Source organism: Cebus imitator, unplaced genomic scaffold, assembly GCF_001604975.1.
Source record: "Cebus imitator isolate Cc_AM_T3 unplaced genomic scaffold, Cebus_imitator-1.0 Scaffold10, whole genome shotgun sequence".
NCBI lineage: Eukaryota > Metazoa > Chordata > Mammalia > Primates > Cebidae > Cebus > Cebus imitator.
This window is the reverse complement of record NW_016107325.1, coordinates 11,137,470-11,155,988: the sequence shown is the minus strand read 5'-3', so window position 1 is coordinate 11,155,988 and position 18,519 is coordinate 11,137,470.

The following is an 18,519-nucleotide window of genomic DNA, read 5'->3' as shown; positions in this document are numbered from 1 at the left end:
GTCCTTGCCTTTATGAAAACATTCAGCAATATGATCACCAAAGCAGAGGGTTGCAAAAAGGAGGTCAAATCTGACCTTGGTGGAGACTCAGTTCTTATTTTTGAAACATTCACATGCCCTTTTTATAAGTACAACTGTTCTAACAAATATTTGACCTTTTTTTCTCTTCTTGTCTTTTTTAATTGTTCTGCTACTTACTCTTTGGGCTTTTAACAGGAAGGATACTGTTATTGGCATTTTCTTTTTGACTTTTTAAAATTTTCCTTCATTATTCACTAAAATATTTCCTCTCCATCAAGTTTTCAGTCCTCCAAGGTTGGATAGTCTTAGTTAAAAAACTCAGTGTGTTCACAATGAATATATATTCTGTGGAACAACATGGATTTTATTGTTAATAACATCATTTTTTAAACAGTAAGTTTAGCTACAGTGAAATATTCTCAAATTACAGTGCATGCGACAAAAAACTGGCAGGGTAAAAATAAATGAAGTGCTATTATAATTGTGATTTAACATTATTTTTAATTTACTCAATTATGCTTTCCTATTTTCCAAAACTTCAGCTACCATTCATCTCCATTTCCTTAAAGTGATTGTGTTGATCAGTTCCACTAGGTCAGCTTTGTGTTTAATAGAGCTTGTTTGGAATCACAAAGACAGTCACTGTGATTGTATCCTCTGAAATAGAAGATGTTTAACCTCTGAAACTCATTCTCTTCAGTGCAATAATTCGTGGTCAAGCTTTCAAAAGCACATGAGGGTATTAAAGTCTAACTCCAAAGAATGAGCAAGAGGAAATAAACCCTCCTATGCTGAGGTTTCAGAGTGGTCAGGAGGAGGATTTCTATGTTCAAAAGAATATGTAATCATCATAAATGTAGCCTTTAATGAAGTCTGCCAAGATTCCATCATAATGGTGGCCTATATACTGTTTTCTTTACTTTTTGATTTCCCATCCAGAATAAAGGAAACATTACATAACTTTTCCTTCCCCCTGCATTTCTAACACCAGACACATACTGCAAGTACACGGCTTCTGAGAAGCAATTAGAGTTAATGGGATTAAAAATCTAATCACACAACTGCTCTTGGCTTGTATCTGCAGAACTGCATAGTAAAGCCTCGCATTCCAAATGCACAAAAATGAGTTATTGCACTCATCCATGGAAGGTCTCTGTAGCCCTTATTTTATCTGGCTTTCTCCAGGGGCAGCTTTTCAGGGTTTGATCAGAGAAAATGGCTGAGATTTATTTCTTACAACAGGGCCATTTGCACTTTCTTGCTTTTAAATTGCTTTTGATATATGTTAAAGACGACAGCGAGGAAAGAAACAGGGGTACAACCAGGACAAGAATACATTAAAAAATACATTCTCCTGAGTCCATAGTGATGGCAATCACCACAGAGATGCTCTGCTTTCTTCCAGGAATGTTTCTACTTTAAGAAGTTGAGAGAAATAGAGATGCTTCAGCCAAAGCATTATGGGATGTGGAGTAGTCACTGCAAAAGGCAGAGGGGTCTGCGCTAGAGTTTTCCTGGCCTTCGCTGACAAAGAAGAGGTTGGAATAGATGTTCTCTAGAATCCCCTTTGCCATTAAAATTCCATGAATACATAATGCTGAATGAAAGGCAGATTATTTATTTATGATGTATATTATTCAAATTGTGAGATACTAGGACAAGATTTTTATTGAAGGAAAAAGACATGACAAGAAAAAATTCACTACAGTAAGATCACTTCTTACTCCTGATGCTCTTTAGTCCAGTAAAATAAAAATAAATAGAAATAATAATAACATTTAGTGAGTTATTTCAACTCCCTGGTATCTTTTTAAGAATTTTTTGTGCTATCCTCACAACCTTATGATGAAGGTATTTTATTTTATTTTATTTGCACAGAGAGAAACTAAAGCACAAAATGGTTTTGCAATTCACCCAACTTCACACACTGGAGTGCCAAGGCCAAGGTTGGAATGTGGGTACTAGGGCTCCAAACCCCAGCTGTATTTACAAGCAAGAATATTTACTGAAAATCACCAGTCCATGTTGTTTATATAAGGAAAACTCTCAAATGCCCTAAACGCCCTTCACAAATGCTTAGAAGTCTATAAGCAAAGAAAAATAAAAGCTGCCCTCAGCTTCTCACTGTATTGGAATTACTTGCTCTCCCTTTGCTATTGGGTCATCTGAAACATTGCTGCGTAAATATCTAATTTACACTAATTTCCAAGCATTTTGATGGCCATCTCCCACAACTGTTGGGGATGCACCTAGCCACCTCACTCACAGTCAGTGGATCTTGTCTGTCAGTGCATTCCTGGGAAATGTTCAAGCAGAAAGCTAAAATGCAGCATCATTTTAATTTAAGAAAATCATAGTTAGGAACGTCTCTCATATTTCAAGGGCAAATATAAACCACTCTTAGATTCCAAGATCACCAATCACGCTGGATTCTCAAGTTTTTTCCTCTTCATTAGTTTGCAATTATACTCAACTATCATCAACACTCAGGAAGTAGCTAGCAATCACACTGAGAGAAGGATGTCAGATACCACAGGAAGTTCCTAACAAAGTTTCAAAAGGAAATTTTTTTTTCCCATTGATTTTATTGCATTTTAGGATTTGGGGTACATGTGAAGAACATGCAAAATTGTTGCATAGGAACACACGTGGCAGTGTGATTTGCTGCCTTCCTCCCCATCACCTACATCTGGCATTTCTCCCCTTGCTATCTCTCCCCAGCTTCCCCCCCCCCCCCGTCCCTCCCCTATTTCCCCCCAACTGACCCCAGTGTGTAGTGCTCCCCTCCCTGTGTCCATGTGTTCTCACTGTTCAACACCCGCCTATGAGTGAGAACATGCGGTGTTTGATCTTCTGCTCTTCAAAAGGAAATTGACTGTATACAATGCAGAACATTTTCACTGTGCAGTTATGTCTTATACAGGTTATAAAGTCAATGATTAACGTGAAAATCAATGACATAAAAATTACGCCTGAAGAGACCCTAAATCAATCATATCTGATTTAGGTTTGATTTAAACAAATCTCTCCTGATAGAATGTATATGCTTAATGTTTCCTCTGTGTGGGAAGAGGCAACAATTTTTTCTGCTGAGCATAGGATGCAAGACTTGCTTGCATTTAGAGACTATAATTGTTTTAAAAAATTCCATTTACCCATTCCTGGGCAACTGCAGGACTAAATTTATGTGTAAAAAATGTTTATTTGGTGTAGCATCCAATATGTTCATAAACAATGGAGATAATTATTAGTATTAAGCCCTTATGTTAGCCCATTTGTTAAATCATAAATGTAAATTGATTTATATTTCCCTGGGAAAAATAGTACAAAATAAAACTATCCAAGTTCTACTAAATAAAATAAATAAATAAAATTGGAATAAAATAATTATTTTAAATCTTAAATGCTAATGCCTGGAGAAAATACTTTTAATCAAAAAGTAAGAAAATTTAAATATAAATCTTGGAGAGTGGCATTTCCTACATTTTTTTCCTTGTACAGTTTAATTTTAATAAAGATTGATTCTTCCAAATTGATCATTTTAAGATGATAAAATATTAATATCCTTTGACTAGTGACTATGAAAAATCTCCAGATAAAGGGAAAAATCAATGATAAATAGGGGCACAACATGGAAACAAAATTCTATCAGTAACAACTATCATTGTTGTAATATTATACAGTATTCCAGAACAATGGTTTTAAAGAGAGAATAACATTATATAACATTCTTATGATATAATAAAGCAAAATTTCAAAGTAATTAATGTGGTATGTATAGTTACTTATTCAATATCCATTCTAACCTTCCTTTTCTTAACATAGTTTCAAACTGATTCAAAATTAAATAAATATTTTCTAGACCATTGTGCAGCTAGGGTTGGTTGTGTGACACATTTCTCTTATTGAAATGTAAGTAAAATTCATGGGAGGATCTTCCATGGAAGCACTTTTAAAAGGGACAAAATCTTTGGGTACCTAATCTGCCCTTTGCCTTTCCCCTTCTTCCTGCCTATCACTCTAGTCTATCAAGGACCAGCCATCTTGAAACCATGAAAGGACATATGAGAATTAAAGCTATGTGGTAAAGATGGCTAAATGACATGAAGACTATGGGACCTGACAACTAGCAACCTTGGACTTCTTTTATGTGAAGAAAAATAAATGACTAATTTAAACCACTCTCTTTCTCAGGATCTGTTGAGATTGAATGCAATCTACAACCAATATAAGAATGTACATGGAATAACAACAACAAAATACTCACATGAATCTGCACTCACATGCACAAACAGACAATACAGGTAGTCCTGGCTTTGAAAAATCTCATTGTGAATAGATTTCAATTACCACAATTTAGTTAAATGACACCAGCTCCCCTAAAATATAGTTCAAATCTTAGTTACCAAAGAATATTAGCAATGAGTTATTTCATTAAATAAAAACTTCACTGCTAGATATTCAGTCCACAAATCACTGCACACACACAAAAAAATGCTGATCATAATCAAAGACCAATCACATCACTTATTTCAAAATCTGTCAGTGATCAGTCAATGCACGCTTGTTATTCCTTTCACATACAAACAGCAAAGCATATAGTTGTGTTGCCTCCTCTCCCCCAGAGATAAGCCCCTATGACATTTTTCAGAAGATCATGGAAAAAGAGAATTGACCAAGAAAGATGAAAAGATATAATGAAATAAATGAAAAGAGATAATGCTGGAAGTAAAATTTCAGTCAAACTTAATGAGATGACCAAAAAAGTAGCTGAGCAGAATATTGACATTGCAGCCATTTGAGAGACTCCCAGATATGTAGCTAGTGAAACTTAGGGAAAACAAATTTATTGATGTAAGTGAGGAAAGTGGTTGTGATGAAAAGGATGAAGATGTTCCAGAGAACTAATGCTAGCCAAAAATAAAACAAAAAACAAACTAAACAGAAAATCCCACTTCACGTTAAATGAATGCTCAGAGGTATTTCAAAGTATTGAAATCACAAAGGATAAAATTCTGGAAGCTGATTCAAACTTAGAAAGGAGAATGATATTTTACAAGGGTATAGAAAAGATGATTACTCTATATCATAAGTTGTATGGATTTTAAAAAGGCAACTATTCAAACTACTCTTGATAAATGTTTTATATAAGTTTATTGAGACATTTTATCTGCCATATGATGCACTCATTTCAAGTGTATGAGTCAATGCTTTTTGTAGTAAATTATCAGGTTGTACAATCATTGACATTTGGGGTTTTAATAACATTTCCCTCACCCGTCCTCAATTATTCATATCTATTTACTTGCCCCTCATGCCTACAACCTCTACCCTAAACAACTAACAGTCTTCTTTCTGTTTCCATAGATCTACCTTTTCTGGACATTTTATGTAAATGAAATTATACAATATGTGGTCTCTTGTGTTTGTCTTCTTTCAATTAGCATAATGGTTTTGAGGTTCATTCATGTCATAGCATGAGTCAGTAATTTATTCTTTCTTATGGCTGAATAGTTTTCTATTGAATAGACATACTACATTTTGCCTATCCATTTTCTAATTGATAGACATTTAATTTGTTTCCCATTTTTGACTGTTATGAAAAATGCTACTGATAATATTTCTATATTTTGATGTTTTACAAGGAAACATTTTATTTCTTTTTAAGTTCCAGGGTACATGTGCAGGATGTGCAGGTTTGTTACATAGGGAATTCTGTGCCATGGTGGTTTGCTACACATAACAACCCATCACCTAGGTATTAAAGCCAGCATGTATTAACTCTTTTTCCTAATGCTCTCTCTCCCCACCCTGCTGCAACAGGCCCCAGTATTAGTTGTTCCCCTCCCTGTGTCCATGTTTTCTCATTGTTCATCTCACTTATAAGTGAGAACATGCAGTGTTTGGGGTTTTTGTTCCTGCATTAGTTTGCTGAGGGTAATGACCGCCAGCTTCATCCATGTCCCTGCACAGGACATGATCTCATTCCTTTACATGACTGCATAGTATTCTATGGTATATATGTACCACATTTTCTTTATCCAGTCTATCATTGATGGGCATTTGGGTTTATTCCATGTCATTGCTATTGTGAATAATGCTTCAGTGAACATAAGCATGCATCTATCTTTATAACAGAATGATTTATAGTCCTTTGGGTATATACCCAGTAATTCTTCATGTCTATTTACTATGAATCCTCTTGCGGTATTTCCAGTTCTCAATCTCTGAGTAATTACCATGCTGTCTTCCACAATGGTTGAACTAATTTACATTCCCACCAACAGTGTAAAAGTGTTCCTAGTCCTCCACAGCCTCACCAGCATCTGTTGTTTCTTGATATTTTAATAATTGCCATCCTGACTGGAGTGAGATGATATCTTATTGTGATTTGGGTTTGCATTTCTCTAATGATTGAAACACTTTAATTCTTAATATTTCCAATGTTTTAAATTAGTTTACTAAATATTTTATTATTTTTAAATTTACACATGTATAGTAGGAGTTTTTAAGATTTTGACAAAAATTATAAAAGTCATGGAGTATTCATAAATTTTCCATTGATTATTAAGACTGCTTTGTGTGGTTTAGCTTACATGGTCATTTTTGTGTTCTCTCACTACTTACTGCCCATTCACACACATACACACACACACACATACACACACACACAAAGAATAGGGGTTATACAAAAATATATTGGTTCCCTAGAGTAATGGATTTAATACTTTATTACTTTTATAATTTAAAAAAGTAACAATAAAATATGTAAGGAAAATTTCTATGATTTCTTTATATCTCAACTTAGAAAAATAATTCATAATACTTTTATATATAGCATTATTAAAATCATGTTTTTTCTTTTAAAATGAAGACGGTATAAGGGAGGCAGAGACTGACTGGCTATGCAATAATTAGAACAGAGGAAGGAAGGAAAGAAGGAAGGAAAACAGATATTAGAGAGGCTATAATAACATCATAAGAATGAAAAAATGGTATTTTAAGGAAGTGGTGGTGCAGCAAAGGTAGTAGCCCTGCGTACTGATCCTCAGAGCTATATTGGTTTCAGAGCTGATGGAATATTTTACTTCCTATTCAAAGGCAAGTCCAGACTAACTAAACCAGAAAATGGGAATTTTGATTGGTTGTTGCTGCTTCATTTAACCAAATAAAAAAATTTAGACTTATTTATATCCCTGATAATATCCTGGTAATCCATGATATGACTACCTCTTCAAGGGATCTTCTAGATTCATACTAAAATGAAACTGGACTATTTCTCTTAGAAACACATGTATTAGTCCGTTGTCATGCTGCTTATAAAGACATGCCTGACACTGGGTAATTTATAAAGAAAATGAGGTTTAATGGACTCACTGTTCCAAGTGGCTGGGAGGCCTCACAATCATGGCAGAAGGCAGAGGAGGAAGAAAGGGATGACTTACATGGTGGCAGGCAAAAACATGTGGAGGAGAACTTCCCTTTATAAAACTATCTGATCTTGTGAAACTTATTCACCATCAGAAGAACAGCACACACAAAAAAAACCCATCCCTATGATCCAATTACCTTTCACCATGTCCCTCCTACAACACAAGGGAATTATGGGAGCTACAATTCAAGAGGAGATTTGGTGGGGACACGGCCAAACCATCTCAACACAATAGTAGTATGCTGGGCTCTACAAGGGGCAGTTACAGCTACACATTTACAGTTTGGAGAGTGTGCAGCACATGCTACATTTGCATGATAGGGGAACATTACCATGTACACTAGGGACACCATAACTAGCCCTAGAACCAGTAGGATATTGTAAAAAACAAAAAAGTTAATGCCTTTAAAATCATGTTTGGTTTCTCGACGTATCTCTGTATGCAATAATAATTTTGCATATAAAATGCCTAAGCAATTTTTAAATTGAATTTGATATTGTCCATATCTGCACAGTATAATTGAGACTGTCATGATGAAACAGAAGACTTTCTTCATCTTTTGTTTTACTACAATCTACACTGGCCATGAAGATATTTGAGAATATAAAATTACAATCTTCCTTTATTTCATTTGTTGAAACACTGCTATTGTCTAAAATTCAACCTTATTTGAAACAAGCCTTTTAGAACCAATGTAGTCTGGAAAAAAAAAAAAACAGAGTAGATGAGCATAAATGGTTCTTTTCCATTTTTAAATAAGTTTAACCAATGAATGTTGCCATAGTAAGAAATTAAACCTTTGGAAGACTAATAATTTATTATTTCAGGTTTCATGTGGGAATATTAATACTAATTACCACATATAATTAGAATTTGTGGTGATAAAAACCTACTCTCTGGATATGGAGAGGTGTGAAATTTGTATAATTCTAGACATGTTTGTCCTAATTGCAAAATTCCCAGAAGAATGGATTTTCTCATGTTTCTGCAGGACGTTTCTTAAATCTACTACCTTAAGAAGTTAAATATATAAAAACCTCATCAGTTCAGAGATTACCTAAATTAAAACATGTTACAATTTGAAATTTGCTCATTTTAAATTCAGTGAACATTTGCAGTTTAAAAGACATTTGGTAAAGAATTTAATAGTATAAAAAGATTAGGCATTGCAAGAAATGGAGGCTTTTTAAATGGTTTAGTGGTTTAGCCTTTTTGTATAACAGTGCATTGCAAATTGCAAATTGTACTTAGTTATTTTTTTTAAATTAGGTTCCCTTAAAAATTAAGTCCTAAACTTAATTTTTCTAACTCAAAAAGAAAAACCCAAAACAAAAATCTACAGAGTTTAGCTTCTCAAATCAGCTTATAAATGCTAGATGTATGTTTCAATAAAAATTTTAGAGAACATGATAACCATTTTTGTTTCTATGGGAAACATGGTATCACAGAGCCACATTTCCAGGTACAATTCGCCTCTTTCTACCCCTTTCTCTACTATCTAGTAGAGAGATTCTAGACAATGTATGGCCTGGAGCATTCTGAGGGTCCAGCCAGGAAAGGAGTGGAGATGCTTTCTTGCTGCTGCAATGCCCAAAGCCTGGGGTTCATAACAGTTGTTGCTGGGATGATTCTACTGCAGTAGATTCTTAGTCGCTGCAGCTTCCAAAAGTACAAGTTGGGGTGAGATTCTTTATAAGTAGCAATTAGTAGTCACAATATTAGTGACATGAAGTGTGGCGCTTACATCTTTCTTATTTTTTCCATCAATCTTCACAAAAATTTGAGAAGGTAAAAATGTTAACTTCATTGTATAAATAAAAATGATGAATTTTATGATGTGCTGTGTGATTCTGCCAGCATAAGTGGCTGCCAATAGTTCCTCCTATCCTTCTATGAACATGACCTTCTCCTATCAAGAGGTAGAATTGGTTCTTCCTGCCCTCAGTGACTTGCATTGATCAATGCAATGCATTATGATGTCTAGATGTTTCTGCTTTTCCTCTCTTGGAACTTCCCAACATGCTGTTGGGAAGCCCAGCCTATCCTGCTGGAGAGAAAAGTCCTCTGAAGAAGTCTTGAAGAATATGACATCCCATGAAGAGAGAGGCAACACGGAGAAGAGTTAGGCAAGCCAGCTGCCAGTTGCAACCAATACCCCAAGACCCATGAGAAAGGGCTTCAGGGACCTTCCCGCTCAGCTCATCTACCAGATGAATGTAGCTGTGTAGTGACCCTGGGTGACACACATGCCAGAAAACCTCAAAATTATGAAAAGTGATAAATCATTGTATGAAGCCATAAAATTTAGGGTGGGTTGTTACACAGTGCAGAAAACTGGTAAGTGTGCATATAGATTTGAAGTTTCCTTTATTGACTCATTTAATTCACACACATCAATGGGGCGGGTAATGCTATCCTCCTGTTACAGATGAAGCAGCTGAAGCAGCAGGGGCTAAGTGCAAAGCCACACTGCTGAATGGTAAAACACAAGTACGAAGCACGAGTATATCCTTCCTCTCATAGGAGATGCAGAGGCTCAAGGAAGTCAAGTAGCAGGCAGTAGGATAGGATCTCAAGCCTGTGCTCTCCAAAGCATGTGCTCGTTAGGAGCATGAAAAGTGTTTTGGTGTAGTGGAAGCTTAGAATTAATGGGTAAAGACTGCAGAAGATGAGAGTAGAAAGGTAGGTTGGGGCTAGATTGTGAAATGCCCATATGACATACTTTGACCTCTGGTCCAGTGATTTCTGAACCTTGGTCAGTAATGAAATTTTGACTAATCCATGACAAAATAAAATTTAAAAAATTTATGTGTCATGGTGCGACACATACAGATTGCCAACTACTTTTTTTTTTTTCTTCTTTGGAAGGAATCTCTTTTAATTTACAAGAATGTTCTTTCTACATTTTTTTTTTTTTTTCAAGACAGTCTCCCTCTGTTACCCAGGCTGGAGTGCAGTGCTGTGATCTCAGCTCACTCAGTCTCCACCTCTTGGGTTCAAATGATTCTCCTGCCTCAGCCTCCTAAGTAGCTGGGATTACAGGCACCCGCCACCACGTCCAGCTAATTTTTGTAGTTTTAGTAGAGACAGGGTTTCTCCATGTTGGCCAGGCTGGTCTCGAATTCCCGACCTCAAGTGATTCACCAGCCTTGGCCTTCCAAAGTCTGGGATTATGGGCATGAACCACTGTGCTCTGCATCTAATGTTTTGTTTGCTTAAAATGCACTTTAGGCCAGGTGTGGTGGCTCACATCTGTAATACCAGCACTTTGAGAGGCCAAATTGGGCAGATCACCTCAGCTCAGAGAGAGAACACACTTATCTCCAAGGAAATGGCCCAAACATTCATGAGGGATCCACTCTTGTGTTTTGGACACCTCCCATCAGGCCTCATCTCCAACAGTGGGGCTTACAATTCAACATGAGACTTGAGTTGGGACAAATATCCAAACTGTATTAGCTTGATTCTTTCAAATAAAATTATCACATTAATTTCCAGAGAACCCTCTTATCTACAGTGTTGCTCCTAGATTTTTAGATTTTATAAGTAAGTAATACACATAGAGACACACACATATTATTTTACTAAGCAGTGGAATCAGTATAACAACCATAATTCTCTGTTCCTTCCATTATTTTACAAAATAAAGTGCTTTTTTTTTTTTTTTTTTTTTTTTTGTTTTCAATTTTTTTTTTTTTTTTTTTTTTTTTTGAGGAGTCCAACTCTGTTGCCCAGGTTGGTGTGCAGTGGCACAATCTCGGCTCACTGCAACCTCCACCTTAAATAAAAGTGCTTAAACGTGTTGGAACCTCCTCTCTCCAGCTCTCTCTTTCTCTCTGTTTCTGCTGCCTTTGCCATGTGTCATGCTTGTTCCCTCTTTGCCTTCCACCATGACTGGGAGCTTCCTGAGCCTCCCAGAAGCTGATGCTGCCACGCTTCCTGTGCAGCCTGCAGAACCATGAGCCAATTCTACTTCTTTTCTTATAAATTACCAAGTCTAAGTTATTTATTTATAGCAGTGCAAGAACTGCCTAATATACAAGCTTAATTGTGACATTATGAATGCTTAATAAATATTTGGATATTTGTGTTTAAAATTGTTTATGCAGTAATAATAACTTGCAATTCTTGGTTACCTTCCATTCTCCACTCCTTTTTTTTTTTTTTTTTTGGTATGGATGTTTGCTTTTTTTCCAGGCCGGAGCGCAGCGGTGTGATCTCACCTCACTGTACCTCCACCTCCTGGGTTTAAGCGATTCCCCTACCTCAGCCTCCTGAGTAGCTGAGACTATAGGCGCGCACCACGATGCCCAGTTAATTTTGTGTGTATTTTAGTAGAGACGGGGTTTCACCATGTTGGCCAGGATGGTCTGGATCTCCTGACCTCCTGATCCACTCATGTCGGCCTCCCAAAGTCCTGGGATTACAGGCGTTAGCCACAGCGCCCAGCCCACTCCTTCATTTTTATATCCCTGTTTGTTCATGCCTCTTTGGAGACTGTTGGGACCAAAATGCTTAGATATTTTGTCTCCTTTATTTGGTCCCAAATACACTTTATGTTTAGCCTCTTCCTTAGCGTCTCTTGCTACATGAAGAGTGATACTGAGTATCTATTCTGTGCTGTGAATGTATATAATAATGGCTTGTTTAATGATCAAATGACTGAACAACTTCTTAATGAGGGAACTTTGTATTATCTATCTATTTGAATAATCAGTGATATCCCGGTCCTTGAAAATGATTGGACTGACTTCACCATAACAACAAGAAGGAATCATACTATTGCTCAAAAAATGCCTCAGAAAATCATTCTAAACTGAACAAACAAAAACAATGGGAGCAACAAGCTCTTATTTTAGCTCTCAGTTTTAATTTATGAAATTCAATGAAGGGCAGTAATTTAGAGAAATTGCTTGTAGTGTAAAACGTGCCTTTTTCATCTTCAAATCAGTAGAAAAAATATTTTAATACAATTTAAATTTTATTCTACAGTAGTTCCCTATAATTATCTTCTACTAATTACGGCTTTTATAGTTTGGGCTTAATTCTGCCTTCCAACCTATTTTCTACCAATTTTTTTTTTTCATCTGCGAGCTGTCAAAAGTAACATCTCTACTCTAATTTTTCCTTGTATAAAAGTTAGTAACTACTCCCAAGACCTCACCACAATTAAATACACAAATGGAAAGGCAGATATAATAATGGGAAACAAATTAGTTTTTGCCTCAGTGACAACAAGTACTTGAGATTCTATGAAGATTCTTCAAATAGCAAAACAACCAGGGAGGGCACTTCAGTTGCTGCATAAACAAATACTATACGCAGATATTCTAATCAAGAACATTGCCAAATGCTACCTTTAGCATTTGCTTGGCATTTCTAATTTTAACGGACGGCTAGCCATCACATTTCTAAAACTATGTGTATATAATTAACTACGCTAGTACTGTTTGTACTGATGACATATCCGTTCATATCCAAATATTCACACTGTTGTCTGTTGTTCAGTTTCTACTCATGGAAAGGTAGCATTTTAGAAAAGTTAAGTAAAATTTAAAATAAGGGAAACAAAGAATATGTTTGAGAATGAGTTGTCTTAATTTTTAAATCACACATTTCAGGTAAAGTAATTTTATAGTTTTAATTTAAATAAGTATCTATAGCAATATCATAGCTATAAACACAATGTGTAACACGCTTTATATTAAGTTCCAGGAACTTCATGTTAAGGCATTGCTTTTGGAAGCAATCTTATACAATCCTTGACCGATGATCTGGTCCTACAATCATAAATATGCTCATCCAATATGTAGTAATATTAAATTAATCACAGTTTCTGGTAGATTGTTTCACATGAACACAACTGCATATAAATTTAACCAACTGGAAACACGGTTCATAAAAGAAGCATTGGGCAAGGTGGCATCCACGTGGAGAAATAAAAACAAGGCAATGAGTGTGTATCTAGAAACAAGTGAGGGAAAAATGGCAAAATCCCTCAAGGTGACAATGCTGTAGCCCCACCTTCTGGCTGTAACAAAAAGGACCAAAATGACGTCAACCTCAAATTATCAACCTTGACTGGCTATTTGCCATGCACAAGGCTCCATTGACTACTATAACACTTCATAAGGTAAACTCCATTATTATTGTTGCATTTTAAGAATTAGGAAATTAAAGCACAGAGAGCTAAGTAAGTTGTTTAAGGACACAGAACCAATGGGGGAAAAAGCTCTCATTTGAACCAAAACAGTTTGCTCCAGAGCCCATACTCTTGAATCACTATACTCTGTAAAATAAATTTTTTTCAAAGTTGGAAATATTGCAAAATGATAATTCTTGATGCTAGGCCAGTTGCTAACGAACCTGCTTGACTCTCATCTGGCTCTCTTGGAGTACATAATTCTGCTTTATTAACAAAGGCCAGGGTGTTTTACATGCCTGTACTGTTACAAGTTATCTTTAGAGAGAAAACAAAACAAAACAAAAACACTCTGATGAGATGTGATTTAAGGGGTGAAACACTGGTAGGAAAAATAACTGCAAAAGCTATTATTTTATTCTCTAGTAGGAAAATAATCAGTCTTCTATATAATTTGGCAGTCTTATTTTATATATTTTTTTGTGACCAACTCTACAAAACTGTGCTTTTCAAGTGTTCTTGGCACCAGCTATCTTGTGTTTCTATTGGTTCCCTAATTAATTAAATGAATCTTTGATACATGGCCACTAATCATTTTTTATGATTTTAAAGGCTTTTTGCAACTTTTTCTTGGAAGATTAGAATATGGAATGCTGAAAATACAGAGTCATCATGATGTAGTAGTAAGGTACAGGTACTAGAGTTAGACAAACCTGAGAGCAAATACAGACACTGGCAACTGCTTAACCCCTCTGAACCTCAGTACCATTATCTATAAAATGAGGGTGACAATTCTTAGCCTGCAAAGGTTATTGAAATGATTATAAAATATAACATTTCTAAGGTACATAAAATGTGTTTGACATATCTTCTCCTACCGTCTTAGCTATTTCCTCTAATTTTTTCAGCCTGAGATACTCAGATAACTATATAGCGTCCTACTACCAAATGATAGGCTTTTAAAAATAGATAATTTTTTTAGAGAGAATTTTAGGTTCAAAAAAAATCAAAAAGGAAGAGATTTCTCATAACGTCCTGCCTCCACATGTGTAGCCCCACTCATTATCAACATCCTGCACCAGAGGGGATGCACCTTTAATAATTGACGAAGCTATAACATATCATAATCACACGAAGTCCACGGTTTACAATAGGGATCACTCGATGTTGTACATTCTATTGCTTCAGACATGTGCATAATGACATGAATCCACCATTATATGATCATACAAAATATATTTCACTGTTCCTAAAAATTCTCTGCGCTACTTTTATTCCTCGTCTTCTCACTCAGCTCCCAGCAGCTGCTGATCTTTTTATTATCTCCATAGTTTGGCTCTGTTTAGAATGTCACACAATTTAAATCAGATTGGCTTCTTTCACTTAATGATATACCTTTATAGTTCCTCCATATCTTCCATAGTTTGAAAGCCCATTTCTTTTATAGTGCTGAGTAATAGTTCATTATCAAGATGTACCAGTTCATCCATTCAATTACTGAAGTTACATATTTACTGCCTCCAAGTTTTGGCAAATATGAATAAAGTTGTTATAAACATCTCTGTCCAGATTGCTGTGTGGACATAGCTTTCAGTGTCTTTGGGTAAATATCAAGGAGCACAAGTGCTGAATTACATGCTAAGATTATGTTTAGTTTTGTAAGAAACCACCAAACTTCCTTCCAAAGTGGTTGTTCCATTTCACGTTCCTACCAGCAACAAATATGAAGGTCCTATTTTTCACAGTAGAATTTTGAACGCCACACTAAAACGTGTCTGTGGCAAGGGATGGATATGCAAAAGCCAAAAATAAAATGAACACAAATGCCAAAACTAAATAATATGGAAAAATATTAAAATAAAAATATTTTGTTATTTCTTTCTGAAAATAAGATTCTGCTTTCAGGCATATAAAGAATACCAAGGAAGTAGAACTGCTGTATTCTGCATTTGAAGGAATACTTAAATGAGTTCATAACAAATAATTTTCTTCCAAAGTGCTCCCTAAAGAATTGATTTCCACCCACTGTGTGTCAAACACTGTTTTAGACTTTGATGAAAATAAATGGCTTCTTCCCATGGAAAATTAAAAAATGCTACCCATGTATCCCAGGTTAAGAACTCTTGTAAAGATACTATAAAAAATATTGCAGTATTCATTGTTAAAAGTAAAAAATGTTTTAAATGTCACCTTTATTGAAAACATAACAATGTGATACTGCAGTTGATATTTTACTTTAGAAAATTCATACTTTTATTTAATCTGTGTTTATTGATAGATTCTATTAGGAAAAATTGTGAAAAATTTGAAATAAAACAATGGAAACAAAGCATCTATCATACTTTTCGGTGTTATCAGATACAGTGGGGATGCTATGCCTTTCATTGTTTTTGAACTATTTCAAATCTTTGTAAGTATTAGATAATTGATAGCAATGAAAATGATATTTGCCCATAAAGATCCTAATTGTGTTCAATGGACTCTTGTTGTCCTTTGGATATTAACCAGTTTTGAGTCTATTTGTAAATTAATTTACACTTTTTATTTGACTATTAACATTGAATTCTTTTTTGAACTGGTTGTAACATCTTACTGATCCTCTCAATTAATGAGTAGATTAAATATTTTACACATATTTCTTTAATGTTTATATGAGAATCACAATTTTTACCCTTCTGAAAAAGTCGTATCTATCTCTCTGTCTTCTATATTTCTCCATGAATATTTATGGGTTTCTATATTTACAAAAAAACCTCTTCAAATCTTTGAGTAAAATGATGTTCTGTAAAAATAGGGCACATATATCATGTCGCTTTTCTAATTCCCAGTATCACTGCTACATGTCTGGTTGTTTCCATAACTCTACTAAGAAGCAGTAATCTAAATTAGAATGAGAGCCATTCAGGGCTAGAACTTTTAACAATCAGAGTAACAAAGTAAATCATTGAAATAAAAGGAAAAGTAGGTTCTCTTTGTCTTGATGAAACATAGAAAAGCACAAGCAAATGGATAGTTTGTCTAGCAAGTGGCCTGAGGGCACAGTGCTTTTATGACAGAACTTATATCCAACAACTGAAGAACAATTCATCATTTTCAACTTAGATTTTACTTAAACCATGCAGACTATGTATAATTCTACGTTTTCTCATATGATAAGGATACTCTGCTTTTAGCTCATGACCTTTCATTTAAAGACATAAATATTTTATAACTCTGGAAATTATAATTGTCATTTTTATATTCTGTGAGCAAACATGGGATGAAGAGCTTCTCATTTGTGAGAGTTTTGATAGACACCATAGAAAAGATAACCGAAGTTGAAATTTGTTTTGCAATGATGTGGACCAAGGTGGCAAATAAACTCACTGGATGGTGACATTATTCATTTTTTGGCTGATTCTAATCCCTTTGGACACTCTGCTCCTCCAAGAGTTATATTAGTAGAGCAGTGCTGTTTAAAGCCTTCCATAGGCTCTGAAGTCTTTTACTTTCAAAGATCTTAGTCCTCTTCATACCAAATCTCTTAAAAGTACCTATATATGAATTGAGTTGCATTACCATTGTCTTTCCAATATATTACTTTTATAAAAATTTAATTACTTGCTTATTTTAAATTTTTAAGGGTTTTTTTTTTGAGCCAATTTACCTTTTATAGCTCTCGTAACTTTTTATGAGCTGTGAAAATTTTGTAGATCCTAAACCACATTCCCAGAATAAGTAATTGTTAAAATGTCCTACAATGGATTTCGAAAGCCATTTAAGACATACCATCCTATTTTTATGCTTTAACATTCACTAAATAAAAACAGAAAAACCTATCCATTGCAGGTATAGGAGACTACAGAAGAGTGTGAAGCTATTTGGTTTCGTCAATCCAGAAGGCTTTCCCATACTCCTTACTCTGGTAACCTACTATACTCCAAGACTTGGAAGTGGGCAGATGATACTGGTCTAGACAATATTCTATCACTTGAGGTCAGTACCCTGAGCCTTACGGAGGATGGGTTCCTAGCCAGACTGAAAGGCTAGTAAGTAGGAGAGAATGTGGTTAACAAGCCAAGAGAAGCAAAAATAAGCAGAGTTGACAAGATGAACCAGAGTCCTGCTGTCACTATTGTGATTGTACTTCTCACAGGGCTTTCTGGAAGGTACCTCAGGAAACAGTAGCATTTGAATCACTTTAGCCTGAAGATTCAGTACATGATCTCTATAGCCAACCTGCAATCAAACCCCAGCTCTGTCAATAGATGTGGTCCCATTCATTTTACTTAATGTCGTCATGGTTTGATTTCTTCAACACTAAAAAAGGACAGATGGTAATTGTAGTAATAACTCCTAGGTCATAGGGATTTTGTGAAGATAAAATGAATTAAGAAATAAAAGCCCTTAGAAACATGCCTAGCATATACTGAATTATGTTCTTAAATGTTAATATTATTATTCTGAGTTATATGAATACATGTTCTCTTTTTCTTAAATTAGATGAAGTTTTGATGTTATAACTTGCAATTGATTGATTATTAAAGATATCTCTTGGGCTTTCCTCTCTTATGCCGTGAATATTGACTTCCAATATTTTTCTCAAGAGGGAATGTGTTTCTGAGAAGAATGCAGCATAGTAATTATTCCCAGATTTCACAGTGGCTATGGTACTGGCAGCTTTTATCACCAGCTAAGACTTGAAGCACATAGTTTTAGATTCCCAGGTGATCATCACAAATTGACTTCTATGAGGCAACTTATGAACAGGAGGCAGAATTATTTGCTTTGGAGATATGATCAAATACATAACAAACCATATTGCTCCTTTTTTCTTAAGGAAAAATGAATGGACTAACAATAGCTTCTGACAGAAGAGCAGAAGATCAAACACTGCATGTTCTCACTCATAGGCGGGTGTTGAACAATGAGAACACATGGACA